Source organism: Propithecus coquereli, unplaced genomic scaffold (assembly GCF_000956105.1).
Source record: "Propithecus coquereli isolate 6110/MARCELLA unplaced genomic scaffold, Pcoq_1.0 Scaffold125, whole genome shotgun sequence".
Classification (NCBI taxonomy): domain Eukaryota; kingdom Metazoa; phylum Chordata; class Mammalia; order Primates; family Indriidae; genus Propithecus; species Propithecus coquereli.
This window is the reverse complement of record NW_012136636.1, coordinates 9356833-9374938: the sequence shown is the minus strand read 5'-3', so window position 1 is coordinate 9374938 and position 18106 is coordinate 9356833.

The following is an 18106-nucleotide window of genomic DNA, read 5'->3' as shown; positions in this document are numbered from 1 at the left end:
TATTATAACTATATTATGTTTAATTATATTATTTAATGTATTATAATACATGTACAATAATTACAATTATTTTGAACAATAATGTAGAATAATTATGAGCATTGTTATGGGGTAAATATGGATAGCTATCTTGGAAAAAATGAAAATAGATCTTCCTACACCAAAATAAATTCCAGATTGCTCAAAAACTTAAATATAAAAATGAATATCTTTAAAATCTTGGAGTGGGGAAGACTATTCAAAGAATGGTTGATAGACCCAGAAACATAAAATAAAAGATAAAAGATCGATAGATCAAAATATATAAAAATTAAAATTTTATGCATAGTTATAAAACAGCATAAACAAAGTCAAAAGACATAGCAATATAAGGTAAATATAGAAATTACAAGGAAACATATTCATTATATTATCGAATGAAACAGCAAAAGCTTGGAAACAATCTATTGACAAAGGACTGTTAAATTATGATGCCTTCATGTGTTCAGTATCAAGCAGTTGATAAACCAAGGTAGTTCCCTATAAACAGATACGGGAAAAATTAAGATATAGAAAGAAAAAAGGAAACCATACACTGGGGAAAGGACTCTCCATTCAATAAATGATGCCAGGGAAAACTTGATAGGCACACGTAAAAAAAACAAAAAACTAAACTAGATCCCTATCTCTCACTGTATACAAAAATTAACACAAGATGGATGAAAGATGTAAATGTAAGACCTGAAACTGTAACAATTCTAGAAAAAAACATAGGAAAGACTCTTCTGGACATTGGCCTAGACAAAGAATTTATGACTAAGACCCCAAGAGCAAATACAGCTACAACAAAAATAAATGGTATTTAATTAAACTAAAAAGTTTCTACACAGCAAAGGAAATAATCAACAGAGTGAATAGACAACCTACAGAATGGAAGAATATATTCTCAAACTGTATGTGCAAGAAAGGGCTAATATCCAGAACTCAAACAAATCTATAAGAAAAAAACAACCCTATCAAAAAGTGGGCAAAAGACAGGAACAGATTTTTTTCAAAAGAAGATAGACGAATGGCTAACATATGAAAAAATGTTCAATGTCACTTATCATCAGAGAAATGCAAATTAAAACCACATTGAAATAACACCTTAGCCCTGTCAGAATGGTCATTATTTAAAAGTCAGAAAATAGACGTTGGCGTGGATGCGGTGCAAAGGGAATGCGTATACACTGTTGGTGGGAATGTAAATTAGTACAACCTCTATGAAAAACAATATGGAAATTCCTCAGAGAACTAAAGGTAGACCTACCATCCAATCCAACAATTCCAGTACTGGGTATCTACTCAAAGGAAAAGAAGTCGTTTTATAAAAAAGACACCTACACCGAATGTTTATCGCACCATAATTCACAATTGCAAAGATATGGAATCAATCTAAGTGCCCATCAACTGATGAGTGGATGAAGAAAATATGGTATATACATATCCCATGGAATACTGCTCAGCCATAAAAAGACATGAAGTAATGTGTTCTGTGGCAACTTGGATTGAACTAGAGACCATTATCCTATCTCAGGAAAGGAAGAACAAATGCCACATGTTTTCACATATAAGTGGGAGCTAAACGAGGGACACATATATTCATAAAGCAGTGTAATAGACATTGAAAACTAAGGAGGGGGAAGAGGGAGAGTGTGTGAGGGATAAAACTCTACCTATCAGGTACAATGTACACTATTCTTGTGACTGGTACACCAAAAGCTCTGACTTAGGCATTATACAATTCACTCATGTAACAAAAAACACTTGTACCCCCTAAATCTTCTGAAATAAAAAAAAGAAAAACAAAAAAGAACACAGGATAGAATAGTATATATAACACACCACTCGCTATGTATGTAGTTGTCTATATATATGATTTTGATATTTATAGGTATATCTTTATATGCATGGAATATCTGTGGTAGTACAAATAAGAAACTGGTAATGAGTGTTGCTTCTGGGAAGGAGTTCTGGAGAGACACTAGATTGCTGAAGATTGGGGTGAGAGTGGTAAGAAGATAAACATGTTTCACTAAATTCCCTTTACTACCTTTCATATTTGAAACTATGTATGTGTTTTATACAATCAAAAACAGTTAATATTTTAAGGGACTCAGGTGAGAATTTTTAACAGGGATTAAGAATTTAACATCTATATATTGAGTTGTGCTTCTCCCTGCAGGAAGTTGTTTCCAAATGCGGTCCTATGCAAACCCACAGATATCATAATAGCATTTTACCATCTATTTGCAAAAAACACTATTAAGGTGTGCAATATTTATGAATAAATGCCCTTTGTACTATAAAATCTTACAATGATTTAATATTATTTTCATCTTTGATTTATTATTTAACTGGTTCAAATTAGGAACAAACCTTGTGAGAGCCAGAACCCAGAATCTTCATTTTTAAAACAATGCTTAACTGGTTTCAGAGCTTGGCATTTAGCATTCAGTAACATTTATATATATATTATAGAATCACAGAATTTCACAACTGAATAAGACTTCAGATATTATGTCAGTTTAATATGGTTCCTTCATTTTACAGAGGAAGAAATGGATATTTGAATAGCGTAAATATGTCTAAAGATACACACAAGTCAGTAGCCAAGTGGGACTGAATCTTCCCAGATCTTTCCAGTCTTTACTCTCTATGCTGTACTGAATCAACCCACTCCTGGTTCCATTACCATAAAACAAGGTAGACTAGTTAAAAGGCAAGGAGATCAGACTATCTTCACAGAATTTTACTCAAAATAAATTGTTAAGCTTGAACAAAGCGAGACCCCATGTTTATAGAAAAAACAGAAAAATTAGCCAGGCGTGGTGGCATGGGGCTGTAGTCCCAACTACTTGGGAGGCAGGAAGATAGCTCGAGCCCAGGAGTTTGAGGTTGCAGTGAGCTATGGTGACCCCACAGCACTCTACCCTGGAGACAGACAGAGACTCTCTTTCAAAAAATAAAAAAAAAAAAAAGGAGAAAAAAAGAAAAAAAGGCAGAGACCATGATACTAGAAAAAAAAGTAAGTGCTCTCTATATGATGCCTATAAGAAATCCATTTTAAATATAAAGACACAAATAAGTTAAAATTTAAAAGAAAAATATACATCATGTAAAAGCTAATCCTAATAAATCTGGAGATATATTAATATGTTAATTATTCACAGTGAAAATTATCAATTATAAATTAATGTCACACCAAGTAGACTTAAGAACAGGAAATATCATCTAGGAAAAAGAAAAAAATTATGCATATAGTAAAGAAGATGCGTTTTCAGTGAGCTTATGCCGTTTGTATTCACCTCTCTATTAAACTCTGGTCTTAGGGAAAGATTGAAAAATGCGAGCATGGGCCCTTCTCTACAGATGTATGTTTTAACAGTAAGCAAAGAAATGATCAATTGATTCTGGCATCTCAGTGTGTTCAGCAAGTATGGAGCAGGGTGAGCAGAGAAACCTTCCAGCCCAGTATCACACCTCTTAATAACAAGGCAAGCCTAGCCTATCTCACACCATTTAAAGCTACATTTTTTTTTTATTTAACAGAGCCATAAATCACCAGTCCTAAAGCTTGAAGTCATGCTGATTGGCTAGTTTTCACAGAAGGCAACTTTACTGACATTAACAGCACCATTTCTTACCACGGTCTGTCAAAGCATCTGAGCAGTAGCTGGAGGCAGCGTGCGAGGGAAGCTCCTGGCAGATGCATGTGCTGGATATTCAGCAGATCAGTTTCGATGGTGAATGACAAAGCTGTCCTTTGGGAATCTAAACTCCTCTGCCTAACGCCACCTACCAATCTAGCCTCATTTTAGTTTAATGTTTTCCAATAAGGCTATTTTTCTTATTGGCCCATAAACATGGTTTCTCACCCCCACGTCAGTCAGGATCTCCTCACCTATGATGCCTCCCATATTCACATCCAAATCCTACTAACCCTTGAGGGCTTAAGTCCCACATTCTTCATGAAGACTTCACGACTAGAAGTTCTGATAACAGTACTCCAGACACCATGTCTGAAAAATATTTTAGTGTTCCCTCCAAATTCTAATATCTCTAAATTCTAATTATTTATCGCGTGATTATTTTCTGTTGTTTAGTGTGGATTTCTGTATATTCATCCTATATATCAAAGGACATTAAGTGTCATGAAGGCAAGCATCAGGTCCTTCTTATTCGTCTGCTCATTAAGTAACCTTTAGTAAATGTCTACTGCTGCCAGGCCCTGCGCTAGCTACCAGGAATATAAAAATAAGAATGGCCCTATTTTCAAAGGACTTAGATTCTATACTTTTTGTTTTTAAGTCTTCTTAATTCTTTTGTATTCATCACAGTGCCTACTATAATGTTAAAACACAATGATTAATCAAATATTTGCCAATTAATTGAACAAGAATATCTTTAGGTTTAAAAAAATAACAACTGTATTCTGTAGTTCAGACCCCTTTTCAAAAGAAGATCTATGTGGTTATATGCTTTTTACAGTTAAGACATTTGCAAAACAAAAGATGTACTTGATTTGCTAATCAGAAGAGAGAAATAACTGTAGAAATTGTAGTCTTCAAAGCTTTTCTTCGATCTAAAGATTGGAGATCACTGATTTTACAAAACACAATTGTAAATAATTATTTCATACCTCAAATGTCCACACTTTTATATTTAACAAGCCAAAGCTGTTATCTTTCTTTTGCTCACAATCAAATGAGATCTGTACTTTAATTCCCAAAATTTTTAGTACAATGAGGGGTGTGATCAATAAATCTTAAGATCAGTGATAAACATTTTCTCTATATTAGTTTAGAGAAAGGTATTTTCTAGTGACAAGATACAACAGATAATATTTTTCCATTTTTCAAGACTTAATCCTCACTACATCCCTGAAAGAAAGAGGTAAATGATAGTATTGACATTTTACAGAAGTAGATAGTAAATTCCCTTAAAAATTTGTTGGGGCAGAGAGCTGTAATGTCATAGTTGTGACTACAATTCATTTTGAAATTCTAGCCAAAGAAGCTTAAAATCTCAGTTCCCTTCAAAAGTATAAAATGTCAGTAAGGTTTATCTGTAATACATTACTATGATTTTATTATTCCTCATTCAAGCTACAGTTCTTTAAAGACAAGTCTGTTTTAGTTCATGTCATCAATGACAAGAATTTAAACACACACCTATTCAAATAACTTGGTGTTCAGGAATCATGTGTAACAGCAATGTACCCTCCCTGCCAACAACACTGATAATGACTAATCAAGGTTCCGAGCTCTACTTCTATAAGAAGTGAACCTCTACCATTTGTATCAGTAGCAAAGCTAATACAAAAAGTGATCTCTAACATTATTTTGCTCTATGAAAAACTATTAAAAAAACACAAAACAGTAAAAAGTACCCATGTTCCATAAATTCTATTCTAGAGTGTAATGACATCAATGCAAAGGTTTAATGAGCTTGCACTGTAGCAAAATGTTGGACAAGTCCTGACAGAATTTTACCTACTGCACCAGCATTAAAAAGATTAAAAAAAAAAAAACTAGCAAAAAATTACAATGGAGTTATTTTAAGTGATTTCCAAGGATGAGCCTAGGTATATTCAATAATCATTCACTTAAAATAAATTAGACATTCTATCTTTCTTCAGGCTAATTAGATCCATGATCTGATAGCAGAATGCCATGGCCGCCTAAGCTGCTGGTAAGATATGGGGTGATCTGAACATCTTTGCTACCTAAGTAGAAGGAAAATAATAAAACTGTTCACTTGACTCACATCTCAGAACCTGACTTCCACCAATGTTAAAAATTGTTGCTGCAATAATCTTGAAAAAATCTAGTCTAAAAAACAGGGGATAGATTCACTTAAATCCTAAAATATAGAATATTTACAATATCACACCCTGTTCAGCAATTCTATTAGAAATGTCTTTAGTTTTTTCTCCTACAAAGAACTAGACTTAAAAAGGAAGATCTAGGTTCAAAATCCTAACACAATTTTACTTATGTGACTTGACAAGTTACTTAATTTTCATGGACTATTTCCACATCTGTGAAAAATGAACTATAGAATATTATATAAATAGACTTTTCTAGACAGTATTATCTTTATTTCCCCATCAGAAACAAAAAAACAAACACCCTCTCAAATAGAAAATAGACACCAGTGTATTTCAAACACTAAACTTGTAGGTATTTAATTACTCAAAGTGCATTTAAGAGATAAACATGTTTGCTATATAATGTATTTAGTAACTAATATTAATATATTAAATGTTTAATAAATACATAACATAAACATAGAAATGATTTGATATACAAATGTGTATAATATGTAAATATATTTCATATGTATTTAATAGGTATATGTTGACAAATCAAATATACCTATATATAATGTTTCAAGTATATTTACAGTTTTCCATATGTACATTTTTGTTTTAGAAATATTCCCCACAAGACAAGAAAAAGCAAACTAAGCCGGGCGCGGTGGCTCACGCCTGTAATCCTAGCACTCTGGGAGGCCGAGGCAGGCGGATTGTTTGAGCTCAGGAGTTCGAAACCAGCCCGAGCAAGAGCGAGACCCGGTCTCTACTAAAAATAGAAAATAAATTAATCGGCCAACTAAAAATATATAGAAAAAATTAGCCGGGCATGGTGGCGCATGCCTGTAGTCCCAGCTACTCGGAAGGCTGAGGCAGAAGGATTGCTTGAGCCCAGGATTGTGAGGTTGCTGTGAGCTAGGCTGACGCCATGGCACTCACTCTAGCCTGGGCAAAAGAGTGAGACTCTGTTTCAAAAAAAAAAAAAAAAAAAAGGCAAACTAATGTATCATGATAAAGGGAGATTACTGGTTGCCTGGGGATGGAGCAGAGAATAGAGAACAGGAAGGAGGGATTATAAAGAGGTATGAGGAAACTTCTGAAAGTGATAGATAAGTTTATACTATCTTGGTTTTAGTGTAGTGATGATTGCCCATGTGAATGCATATGTCATAATCGATTACCTGTAAAGTTTATACATGCTCACTTTATTTTATGTCAACGATATTTGAGCAAATAAATAAATAAACAGGGCCAGGCATGGTGGCTCATGCCTATAACCTTAGAACTTTGGGAGGCCAAGGCCAGAGGATCGCTCGAGGCCAAGAGTTCAAGGCCAGTTTGAGCAACACAGTGAGACTCCATCTCTATAAAAAATAAAATATAAATAAAAAATCAATCAGGTGTCATGGTGTGCACCTGTAATCCCAGCTACTGAGGGGGCTGAGGTGGGAAGATTGCTTGAGCCAGGAGTTTGAAGTTGCAGTGAGTTATGATCATGCCAGTGCACTCTAGTCCAGGCAACAGAGTGAGACGCTGTCTCAAAGAAAAAAGAAAAATTTAAAACAATTTCCCACAGTTGTATTCCCACATTTAATGTCTAGCATTTTAGAATGTGTGCAATGCATACGAGACCTCTAACTATTCTGTTTGTCATATTTTAGTCTTGGCAGTATTTTCATTGTGAAGTAAATATAGTCTTTACTATTCATTTCCTTGATTAAACTCAAATTATTCAGGAAAAGTCAAGGTTATCAGCTTTTCAAAAGTTAACATCTAACTGCAATTAAATTTATATTTTGAATAAATAGCACTTGGTAGAACACACAGGGCATTCATTAAACTTACTCCTGATCCAAGAATTACTTTTTTAATGGATTAATTAAACAAATTAATGTTTGTTTTCCTGATTCCATATTTCCCTCTACTATTTCTAATATTTAGTTGTTACCTTTGAAGTTTTACCATGCACACATAATTTAATAGAATCTAATGTTAATAACTGAAACAACTCTCCTTCCAAACAATATAAGGACCTGGAACCTCCTCTTCCCTCAGCTTACCCACTATTTCATTTGCTATTAGAATGCAAGGTCTATTAAACTAAGGATATTTGTCTGTTTTCTTACCACTAAATACTGTAGAGGAGGAAAATATCTTTTCCTTATTTATCCTAGGTTCATGGCTGAGGTCTCTATAACAAAAGACAGATTAATAAGAGAAAACCATCCAAATCTATTTAATTAGGTTTTACATGATATGAAGACTTCATAAGGAAATGAAAACCTAAATAAACAGGTAAACCTGAGTATTTTTATGCTAGGTTTGACAAAGAGTGTACAGTCATGGAGAAATATGATAGGAGGACAAAAGAGTCCGATTTACTGCTAATAAATGGGGAAAACTTAGCAGACCTGTTTGTTCAGATTCCTTTTTGTGTGCCTTCATCTTCAGAGATAGGGATGTTCCTTTCCTCCCAGTACAGGAAGGATATGTCTCATAAGAGGGTCTTATGAGCTGCTTCTGGGGATGGTCTGAAAGTCCTTTCTAGGTTTTATGATCTGCTTCAGGGAAAAGGCCAGGGGAGGCTGGAGGTGGTTAGGGGGAGAAGATGAGAATTACCTTCCTGCTTATGCTGTTTTCTCAAATGCAAAGGTGTCATATTTTGGGGTAGTTTATCGCCTGAACCCCATCAACACTCAGTACCTAAAGCAGAAATCAGCAAACTAGAGCCCATGAGCCAATCTTGCCCACTGCCTGTTTTTGTAAATAAAATTTATTGGAACACAGTCATGCTTATCTGTTTATATATGGTCTATGACTGTTTTAGTACTACAACAAAGTTGAGTACTTGGTTTTGCTTGTTTGTTTGCCTGTTTTGGAGACAGGATCTTGCTCTGTCTCCCAGGCTAGAGTGCAGTGGGGTCATCATAGCTCACTGCAACCTCAAACTCCTGGGCTCAAGTGATCCTCTTGCCTCAGCCTCCCAAGTAGCTGGGAATACAGGTGCACGACACCACACCCGACTAATTTTTCTATTTTTAGTAGAGATGGGGTCTCACTCTTGCTCAGGTTGGTCCTGAACCCCTGACCGTAAGCAATCCTCCCACCCTGGCCTCCCAAAGTGCTAGAATTACAGGCATGAGCCACCATGCCTGGCCTAAAGTTGAGTACTTGTGGCATAGACCACATGGTCTACAGAGCCTAAAATACTTACTGCCAAGTGCTTTACAGAAAATTTGTTGACCGCTACTCTAAAATAATTACTGGCATATAGCAGGCACTCAACAAATATTTGTTGCATAAAATAATGTAACATTTGCTGGGCACAGTGACATGCACCTCTAGTCCCAGTTACTTGGGAGACTGAGGTGAGAGGATCACTTGAGCCCAGGAGTTCAAGTTCAACTTGGGCAACATAGAGACCTTGTTGCTTTAAAAAATGCAATATTTCAGTTATGTCTCTTCCAATTCCACAAATTAGACATTACTATTAATATTTTATACAGCTACTTCTTTAGATTTATCTATGTTTACTAATTTCTTTGCTTATCATCATACATGTTAGACTTGTCTGGATCATTTTCCTTCACCACAAAACATACTCTTTACTAAAAGGTCACATGGTGGCAAACTCAATTTTGGTTTATCAAAAAAATACCCTTATTTATCTCTCATTCTTAAAATACCATTCTGCTAAATATGGAACACTAGGCCAACAGATGTTTTCCTCCACGCTATGCATGGAGATACTATTCTATTGGCCTCTAGTTTCCACTTTCGCTGCTGAGAAATCCATTATCGGTCCATGTGCTGTTATTCTCTACATGATCCTTCCCTTTCTGGTCACTTTTAAGATTTTTCTCATTGCCTTTGATGTTCCTTGGCACATCAGTATCTAATGCTGCATGTGAAGTTATCCCCAAAATGTAATGGCTTAAAACAACATTTACTATCTCATGGTTTCCGTGGGTCAAGAGTTCAAAAGTAATTTAGCTGGCTGGTCTGGCTCAAAGTATTTTATGAGGTTGCAGCCAAGATGTTAGCTAGGACTATAATCATCTGAAGATCTGACCAGGGCAGGAGGATATACTTCCACAGTACCTTACTCATATGCCTCATACATTGGTGCTGGTTATTGGCAGGGAGAATCTGTTCTTCCCCGCTTAGGCTTCTTCACGGGCTGCTTCAGTGACCTCACAACATGGTGCCTGGCTTCATCCCGAGTGAGTGACCCAAAATGGGCAAGGTGGAAGCCACCATGTCTTTCATGACCTAGCCTCAAAAGTCATGCTCCTTCATTTGCACACTCTCCTATTATTTATGAAGGTCAGCACTATTAAGTGTGAGCAGGAACAATACAAGGGTGTAAAAGAATCATTAGGGATCATCTTGGAGGCTGGCTACTGAACACAGTTTCATCTACAATGTGTTCAAGTGTTGGTTTATTTTTAATTATTCTGCTTTGTAAAAATTGTGCTTTCCGTGTCTACAGATTCAAGTCTTTTAACAATTTTAAAATATTCTCATCCATTATCTTTGCAAATATTGTCTTTTCTGCATTTCCTTGTCTTGCTTTCTGGGATTCTGATTAGACTTATGTTTGACCTTCTTATTCCATTTCTCTTAACCTTTCTGTTATATATTCCATTTCTCTGCCTCTGTGCTGCATTCTATGTGATTTCTTCAAACTATCTTCCAGTTCATTAATTCTCTCTGATGCTATGTTTAATCTGCTGTTTAAACAATCTGTTGAAGTTTTTATTCCAACAACTATATTTTTCACTTACAAACATTCTATTTGGTTCTTTTTTATATCTTCCTGGTCCTGTTTAATAATCTCTTGCTGCTTGCTCATTTTTGTAAATCCATCTCTTATTTCTTTAATTATGTTATGTATAGTTACTTAATATTTTATACCTGATCCCTCCGATATCTGAATTCCTGGTGTCTGCTGTCTGGTTTTTTTTTGTCAATCCCTTAATAAAGATTTATTCCCTTCTATATTTGATGATCATTGATTGCGAATTCAAATCTGGTTAATCTTAATCTGAGAGAATCCTAGGAGGTAGATTAAGAATATTTTCCTTCAGAGAGAATTTGCAGTTGCTTCTGCCAGGGACAATGGGCTCTATCAGCCTCCTTTAGCTCCTGTCTATAGTCCCTGGTTTAAGGCTGGAATCTCATAATCGGGTCTCTTACCTTGTCACCTACTCGAGTCTTAGACTCCCAACTGCTATGCTGATATGAACATTTACCTCGAGGGTAGCCTTTCATGTGTGCTCATCTTTTACTGTTCCTGTTTTAGTTCACAGTTTTTAGTTGGGATTTTGTTGCTGTTATTTTGACTTGCTTTACTTTTGAGGAGTGTTATAGGATTTCCCTTAATTTCTGCAAGTCCAGCAATGGACTTAAAGTCAATGGTTTTGTGAAAAGTCCCTTTAAACTAACATAATCTTTTATTCTTCCAGAAGTGAAAGACCCCAGTCCTCCTCTTATCTCTTCATCTTTTACTAGATGAATAATTCCAAAGGAACTATCATGGACTAATTTTAACATTTATCATACGTAATTTGTTAGTCAGAGTTCATTTACATGGTAAGATGTAAACTGTCACCAGGAAACCAAAACCCTTGGAATATTTTAATCACATAGCACTTCATTAATGTGGATAGAGTGGGGTATAGTATGTCAAAAATATTGCAAAATATTAATAACAGAATGTCCTAAAAACTTTTAGTTTATTTCCAAGAACATGACCCCAAAAAGAACTGACATGTAGAGGGCCACTCAAAAATGACTGCTTGAAAATGGTTCACATGAACTCATTAACCATCCAAGCCCCTAGGAATCTTTATCATTTTTTAAGTCAGGTTTTTAAATTCAATACAGTCTAATCAAATAGGAAATTCAATAAGCATTTTGAAAAAATAGGCAGATGGAAGAAAATTAAGTCAATGCATTCTACATGGTAGAAGGGAGACAACTGCTGATGTCCATGGTTACAATTCAAGGACAACTTAGAAATTTCTAAAGCTATTTCAAAAAAAAAACCAGTGGTACCAGGTTGGGACACAGCTACTTCAAATAGTAAAATGTACATATCTACATTGGTTTTTATTAACAGGGATGGAATTGCACCTGTATATCATCACATTCTTGTCTTTAGCTTTAAAAGAAAAGACAAAGTCTTTTCCATTTGTACCAGTTTGATATGTTTCCGAAATAAGACTCCCTTAGAATGAATCACTACAGTACTCATTCACATGAGAGAGTTTATACTTATAGTGAAAAGACAAATATAAGATTTCATGGTTATATTTTTTGGTTGATTTAGTGAATTGCATAAAATGAGGGATAAATACCCATACACATGATTCATTTAATAATACTGCTATGTATATCAGAGTGTAAAATATAAAATGTCCTAAAATAGACTCTGATCACATATGAAATTGAAGGTAAGACTATGTCAGCTTGGTTTCTCCATTAACTCTCTGAACTAACATCCTTTCACTTCCCCTTTTGCTCACTCTACTCCAGCCATGTGAAACTCCTTCTTCACATACGCCAGTACTCTCTGCTTAAGGGCCTTTGTTTTAGCTGTTGCCTCTCCCTGCAGCACCCTTTCCTCAGACATCTTCATGCTCAACTTCCTCACATCCTTTAACCCCTTGCTCAAATAGTGCCTTTTGCGTAAAACCTATCCTACTCCCATCTCTCCCACCAGCACTACATTTATTTTTTACCACCATGATACTCATCAATTTCTAATGTATATTTATTTTGATTATGATTTCTGTCTTGTCTCATTGGAAAATTCTATCTTAATTGATGGCAACTGTTTCTTTTGGTTCACAGATGTATCCCAAGTGTCTACAGCAGTATTCAGCATATAACAGACAATCAACATTTGTTGAATGAAAGAACCAGACCTCAGGTGCCAGTGTCTAAGGACTACAACATTGCTAACAGCCATGAGGCCCTATTCCTTTTTGTTCAATCTAGCCTAATAAATAAATTATAAAACCTACTACCCCTGCAAATGATGATAAGCCTTGCAAATCATGGCTTCAAGCTGTTGTTCCGAAGAGAAAAGAAATACAAATTTAATGCAAAAGGGACTATACCCCACTGCAAACTTTTGGTCTGCACATATTATTGAGGGTACACGCATTATTTGTGTGTAAAATCAAGTTTAGAAGAATTATAACTTTAGAAAGTAAAACTAAAGTTGAAAGAAATTTTAATGGATTTGTGAAATGGTCTGTTTCAAAAAAAACCCAAACAAGATGACCCTGAAACTACCTTTACAAATTGATAAAGGGGTGCAAGGAGAGAACTGCAGTAAGGGCCTAGCTAAAAATAAGGCATGGGCCTAGCTAAAAGTAATGATAATAATTAGCCACTGTCCCCCTGTTTGTTTCTCTATAATTGCCACTCTGGAGCCATATAGCTGGTGGCCATAGACACTCTTAGCTTTGTCCATAGGTAACATCTATGTAGAAACCTTTGAAACCTAAGGGTAATTTCTGACATATCTTTCAGGTCCTGCATTCCAGTGATCTGTGTGGCTGATCCACACAGACCAGAGGCCAATACTGAGAAACTCGATCAAGTGGTCTTGTGACCCCCACCCAAGAACCTGGTCAGCAAAGAAGACAATTTCTACAACAGTATGGTTCTGTCATGAACCCAGCCAATTAGCAGATTCAATTGCCTACACCAAACTGTCTTTAAAAACCCTGTCTCCCAAATTCTTGGGAAGGTGGATTTGAGAAATTTCTCCTGTCTCCCCACTTAGCTATGCAGCATAAACTTTCTCTGCCGCAAACCCTGCTGTCTCAGCATATTGGCTTCCTCTTGGGCAACGGGCAAATGAACCTGGTTGGGCAGCAACAACCCTTAATAAGTGAAAGTATTCTTAATTATAAGAAGTATGCAATTTTAAGCAAAATTCACATTGAGCTCTGCTGTCTCCAAACTGTTTTCATATTTGATCCTTACATCAATCCTGTGAGAGATTTATTATCAACCCCATTTTACAAATATGGTAACTGAAGCTAATGAAGCTAAATGAATTTCCCAAGATGACTCAGCTAGTAAATAGAGATTCCTAGACTCAATTCCAGGTCCGTGTACTTTTTTCTTTTTTCAATTGTGAAATAATCACAGATTTGCAGGAAGTTACAAAAATAGTACAGAGGACCCACGCATCCTTCACTCAGTTCCCCTCAATGCTTTCATCTTATATAAGTATAACACAATTTCAAAAACATGAATTCACATTGGTCTATGTGCTTTTTATTATATTGCCTGGGAATGACAGTGGACTATAAACAATATGACTCAAAGTCTTCTGTGTCTGCTTCCTGACCTTCCAAGTTGCCTTCAATGACATTCACTCCCCCAGCTCTTCCAATATTCATGTAAATCCTAATTTCCAAGATGAAAACCTTATTCCCAAAATATTTTAAATGCCTTTCCCTTGCTATCAATCCAAGACTGTTAATAACCATATAGATAAATAATAGACACTGATGTAAAGGTTTTAGATAGATTGACCGGTATGTTCATGGAATACTCTGGAAAGGATACAAAACAATCTAGGAATGGCAGCTGACTTTGGAGGGGAAATTGGATGGCTAGAAGACAAGAATGGGAGGAAGACCTATTTTTTTTACCATACACCCTTTTCATACCTTCTTTTTTTTTTTTTTTGAGACAGACTCTTGCTCTGTTGCCTGGGATAGAGTGCCGTGGCGTCAGCCTAGTTCACAGCAACCTTAGACTCCTGGGCTCAAGCGATCCTTCTCCCTCAGCCTTCCAAGTAGCTGGGACTACAGGCATGTGCCACCATGCCTGGCTGATTTTTTATTTTTTTTTTTAGTTGTCCAGATCATTTCTTTCTATTTTTTAGTAGAGACAGGGTCTCTCTCTTGCGCAAGGTGGTCTCGAACTCCTGACCTTGAGCGATCCACCCGCCTCGGCCTCCCAGAGTGGTAGGATTATTACAGGCGTGAGCCACCGCGCCCGGCCCCTTTTTGCACCTTCTTGAATTTTATAGTATAAGCATGTATCACCTACTCAAAAGTGAAGTAATTATTTAAAAATACAAACCCATATAATTTTTGTTTCATTACTCATAGACCCAGAGGTTTTTTTCTTTTTTTTTTTTTTTAGGCAAGCAGCTTTTATTTATTTTTTTTTCATGGTGATTGTAATTTTATTTTATTTTATTTCTGCATATTATGGGGGTATAAATGTTTAGGTTACATTGCCCTTGCCCCACCAAGTCAGAGCTTCAAGCATGTCTATCCCCCAGATGGTGCACATCGCACTCATTATGTTTGTACATACCCATCCCCTCCACCTCCCTCCCACCTATCCGACGCCCGATAAATGTTATTCCTATATGTGCACTTAGAGGTTTTTTTATCTCTGTGGTCATTTACTAGTTTTACTGCATCTCAAACCACTGAGCTATAGGTAGTAGTGAAGACTTTTCAGGAATGAGGTTTTTAGCCCTCATACAAAACAGAGCGGCTATAGAGCTATTGTAAAAGCTTTTTGAGTTTGGAAGAAGAAATTTTCTCATTAATTCATTGGTATACTTAGCAACTACCCATGACAGATACAGACACAGAAAGTCCCCAGCACTATAATTAAAGCACAGATAAAGTGCTAGGAGCTGCGATGAGAGGTTGTGATAAGACATAGAGACAAAATGAATTTTAGAGATTAGTCTCCAGCGTTATTTTTAACTGATACTAATTTTATCTCTCATCTCATCCCGTAAGAGAACTATAGCTTTTAACCTTATTATGAGATCAACAATTCCAATATTTATTCCCTGAAAGTGACTAGTTGAGAGTATGATCTGGGAATTTCGATAAATTGAGGGATTTAAATCAGAGAGGATATAAACTGCCACAATTTACTAAACCTTTTGCCCTAAAATGTACATTCTGGGGAACCTGATAAAATGAAGCATTAGAATATCTTCCCTAATTTCTAGTACCAAATTCATTTCCAAGTGATAGATCTCTCTCCCAAAGAATTCACGGTTTCTATATGGCTTTAAACAAGAGAATACTTTTTAAAGTTCTTTCTCAATCCTTGTAAATTACAATGGGAGAAAAAAGTTTTCTTTGCACTTCTCTGTCAATGAGCTCCAAAAAGCTAAATTAATAAACGTAGTGAGAAGGCTCATCCTGGAGCTTTAGGTACTTTTAAAGGTATTTCTTCATGTTCCTCATGACAGAAAACAGAAAAGAAGAAAAATCAACCTATGTAACACGAAGCTGTCAGTTCTCAGTACAGATGATAGTAATGAAGGTATAATTATCATAACTATACACAGGTGTAAGTACAGTGTCAACCAAGCTTTAGCCAAAGACCATCTCCAAAACTAAACAACAGAATAGTGTTTTATGATTCTAATCTATTTAAGCTACCTGCATTGACAGCATGGCCTAAACCTGCAGTCCCCAACCCCTAGTCCCCAGAGGGGACCAGCTTGTTAGGAACTGGGCTACACAGCAGGTGGGCAGCAGGCAAGCCAGTGAAGCTTCATCTGCGTTTACAGCCACTCCCCATCACTCTCATCACTGCCTGAGCTCCTCCTCCTGCCAATCAGTGGTGGCATTAGATTCTCACAGGAGCTCGTACCCTCTGTAAACTGTGCATGCGAGAGATCTAGGTTGTGTGCTTCTTATGGAAATCCAATGCCTGTGATCTGAGGCGGGGCTGAGATAGTGATGCTAGTGCTGGGGAGTGACTGCAAATACAGATTATCGTTAGCAGAGAGGTTTGTATAATTATTTCATTATATATTACAATGTGAAAATAATAGAAATAAAGTGCAAATAAATGTAATGCACTTGAATCATCCCCAAACCATCCCCTTCCCCTCCCCCCATCCATGGAAAAATTGTCTTCCATGAAACCAGTCCCTGGTGCCAAAAAGTTTGGGGACCACTGGCCTAAACTATGTATGTGCTTACTCTGACATCAGTATCAGGAAAATACACATGTAGGTTTAGAGGTAGACTAACACAGAAGGAAGAGTGGTTTTGTACCTTCATATTCCCATAGAGAATATAGAATGCCTTATATATAGAATTGGTTTCCCAAAAAAAGGTTAATATAAAACATTCAAATCAAGCCTCAACACCTATTTTGAAATCAGTTAAAATGCAATTTCTCATCAATTCCATGAAATTTCCAAGAATTAGCAATCACTGAAATAATGTGCCTACTACCATCTTCTAAAAATAATATTTAACCTATCAGCCTCCACATTTCTGTTACAAAGGAATAAAACCAGTTTTAAGAGTCCATTAGTCCTTCAGGAAGCCCTGAAACTAGCATTCCCACTCAGAATTTCCTAAAATTTCACTGGTTCAATGCATTGTATAAAATAACTCCCAAACACCCTTGACAGCACAAAACTCATGCAAATGGTATCTTCTTGTTTCTGCACTAAGTATCTTTATTTAAATTTCTCAAGTCTACACAAATCCAGTATTCGTTTACAGTATTTGGTGAGCACTCACTGTGTGCCAAAGCACTGGGCCTGGACCACATACATGAACAAAGTCTCTGCCCTCAAGAACCTAATAGTCCAGGGATATAGACAGGACTAGCAGTCAGCTATAACACAGTGTGTTAAGTCAATACTTAGGATAGGAATAAGGATGGAGTATTAGGGGAGCTCAGGGAAAACCTAATGCCCAAGTGCTTCACCATTAAAAACCCTTAAAATTTCTACACCTCAGGAAAACATTGTTGCTAATATGTTATTTAAAAAAAAAAACCCTTAATGATAAGTGATACGCAGGGGTTAAATATTAAGAATAATGTCTTTTGACGACCACAAGCCCTAATTCCGTAAATATGGATGACCCTAACTCCGCAAAGTAGGATTCTTTAATTAGATAATGTAACATGAAACCCTCTGAGATCTCGGGGGAAATATGCCATAAGGTGAAAATAATTGAAGCAGCAAGCCACTGTTAGGGTTTTAAGTTTATCTTATCCCTTAGTACATTGGGGTAGAAGAAAAGGTGGAGATTTATTGTCATAATGAATTTAAAGTAAGATTCAACTTATAAAAATTTGAATATATTCATAACTTTCAGGAAAAATCTATAGTGCAGCGTAGTATAGTATAGTATAGTATAAAAGCGAGGTACTCCTGTGTATATAACAATCCCTAGATATACTCATACTCCAAGTACTGAAATAGGATCCTCTGAGGAAGAAAAAACA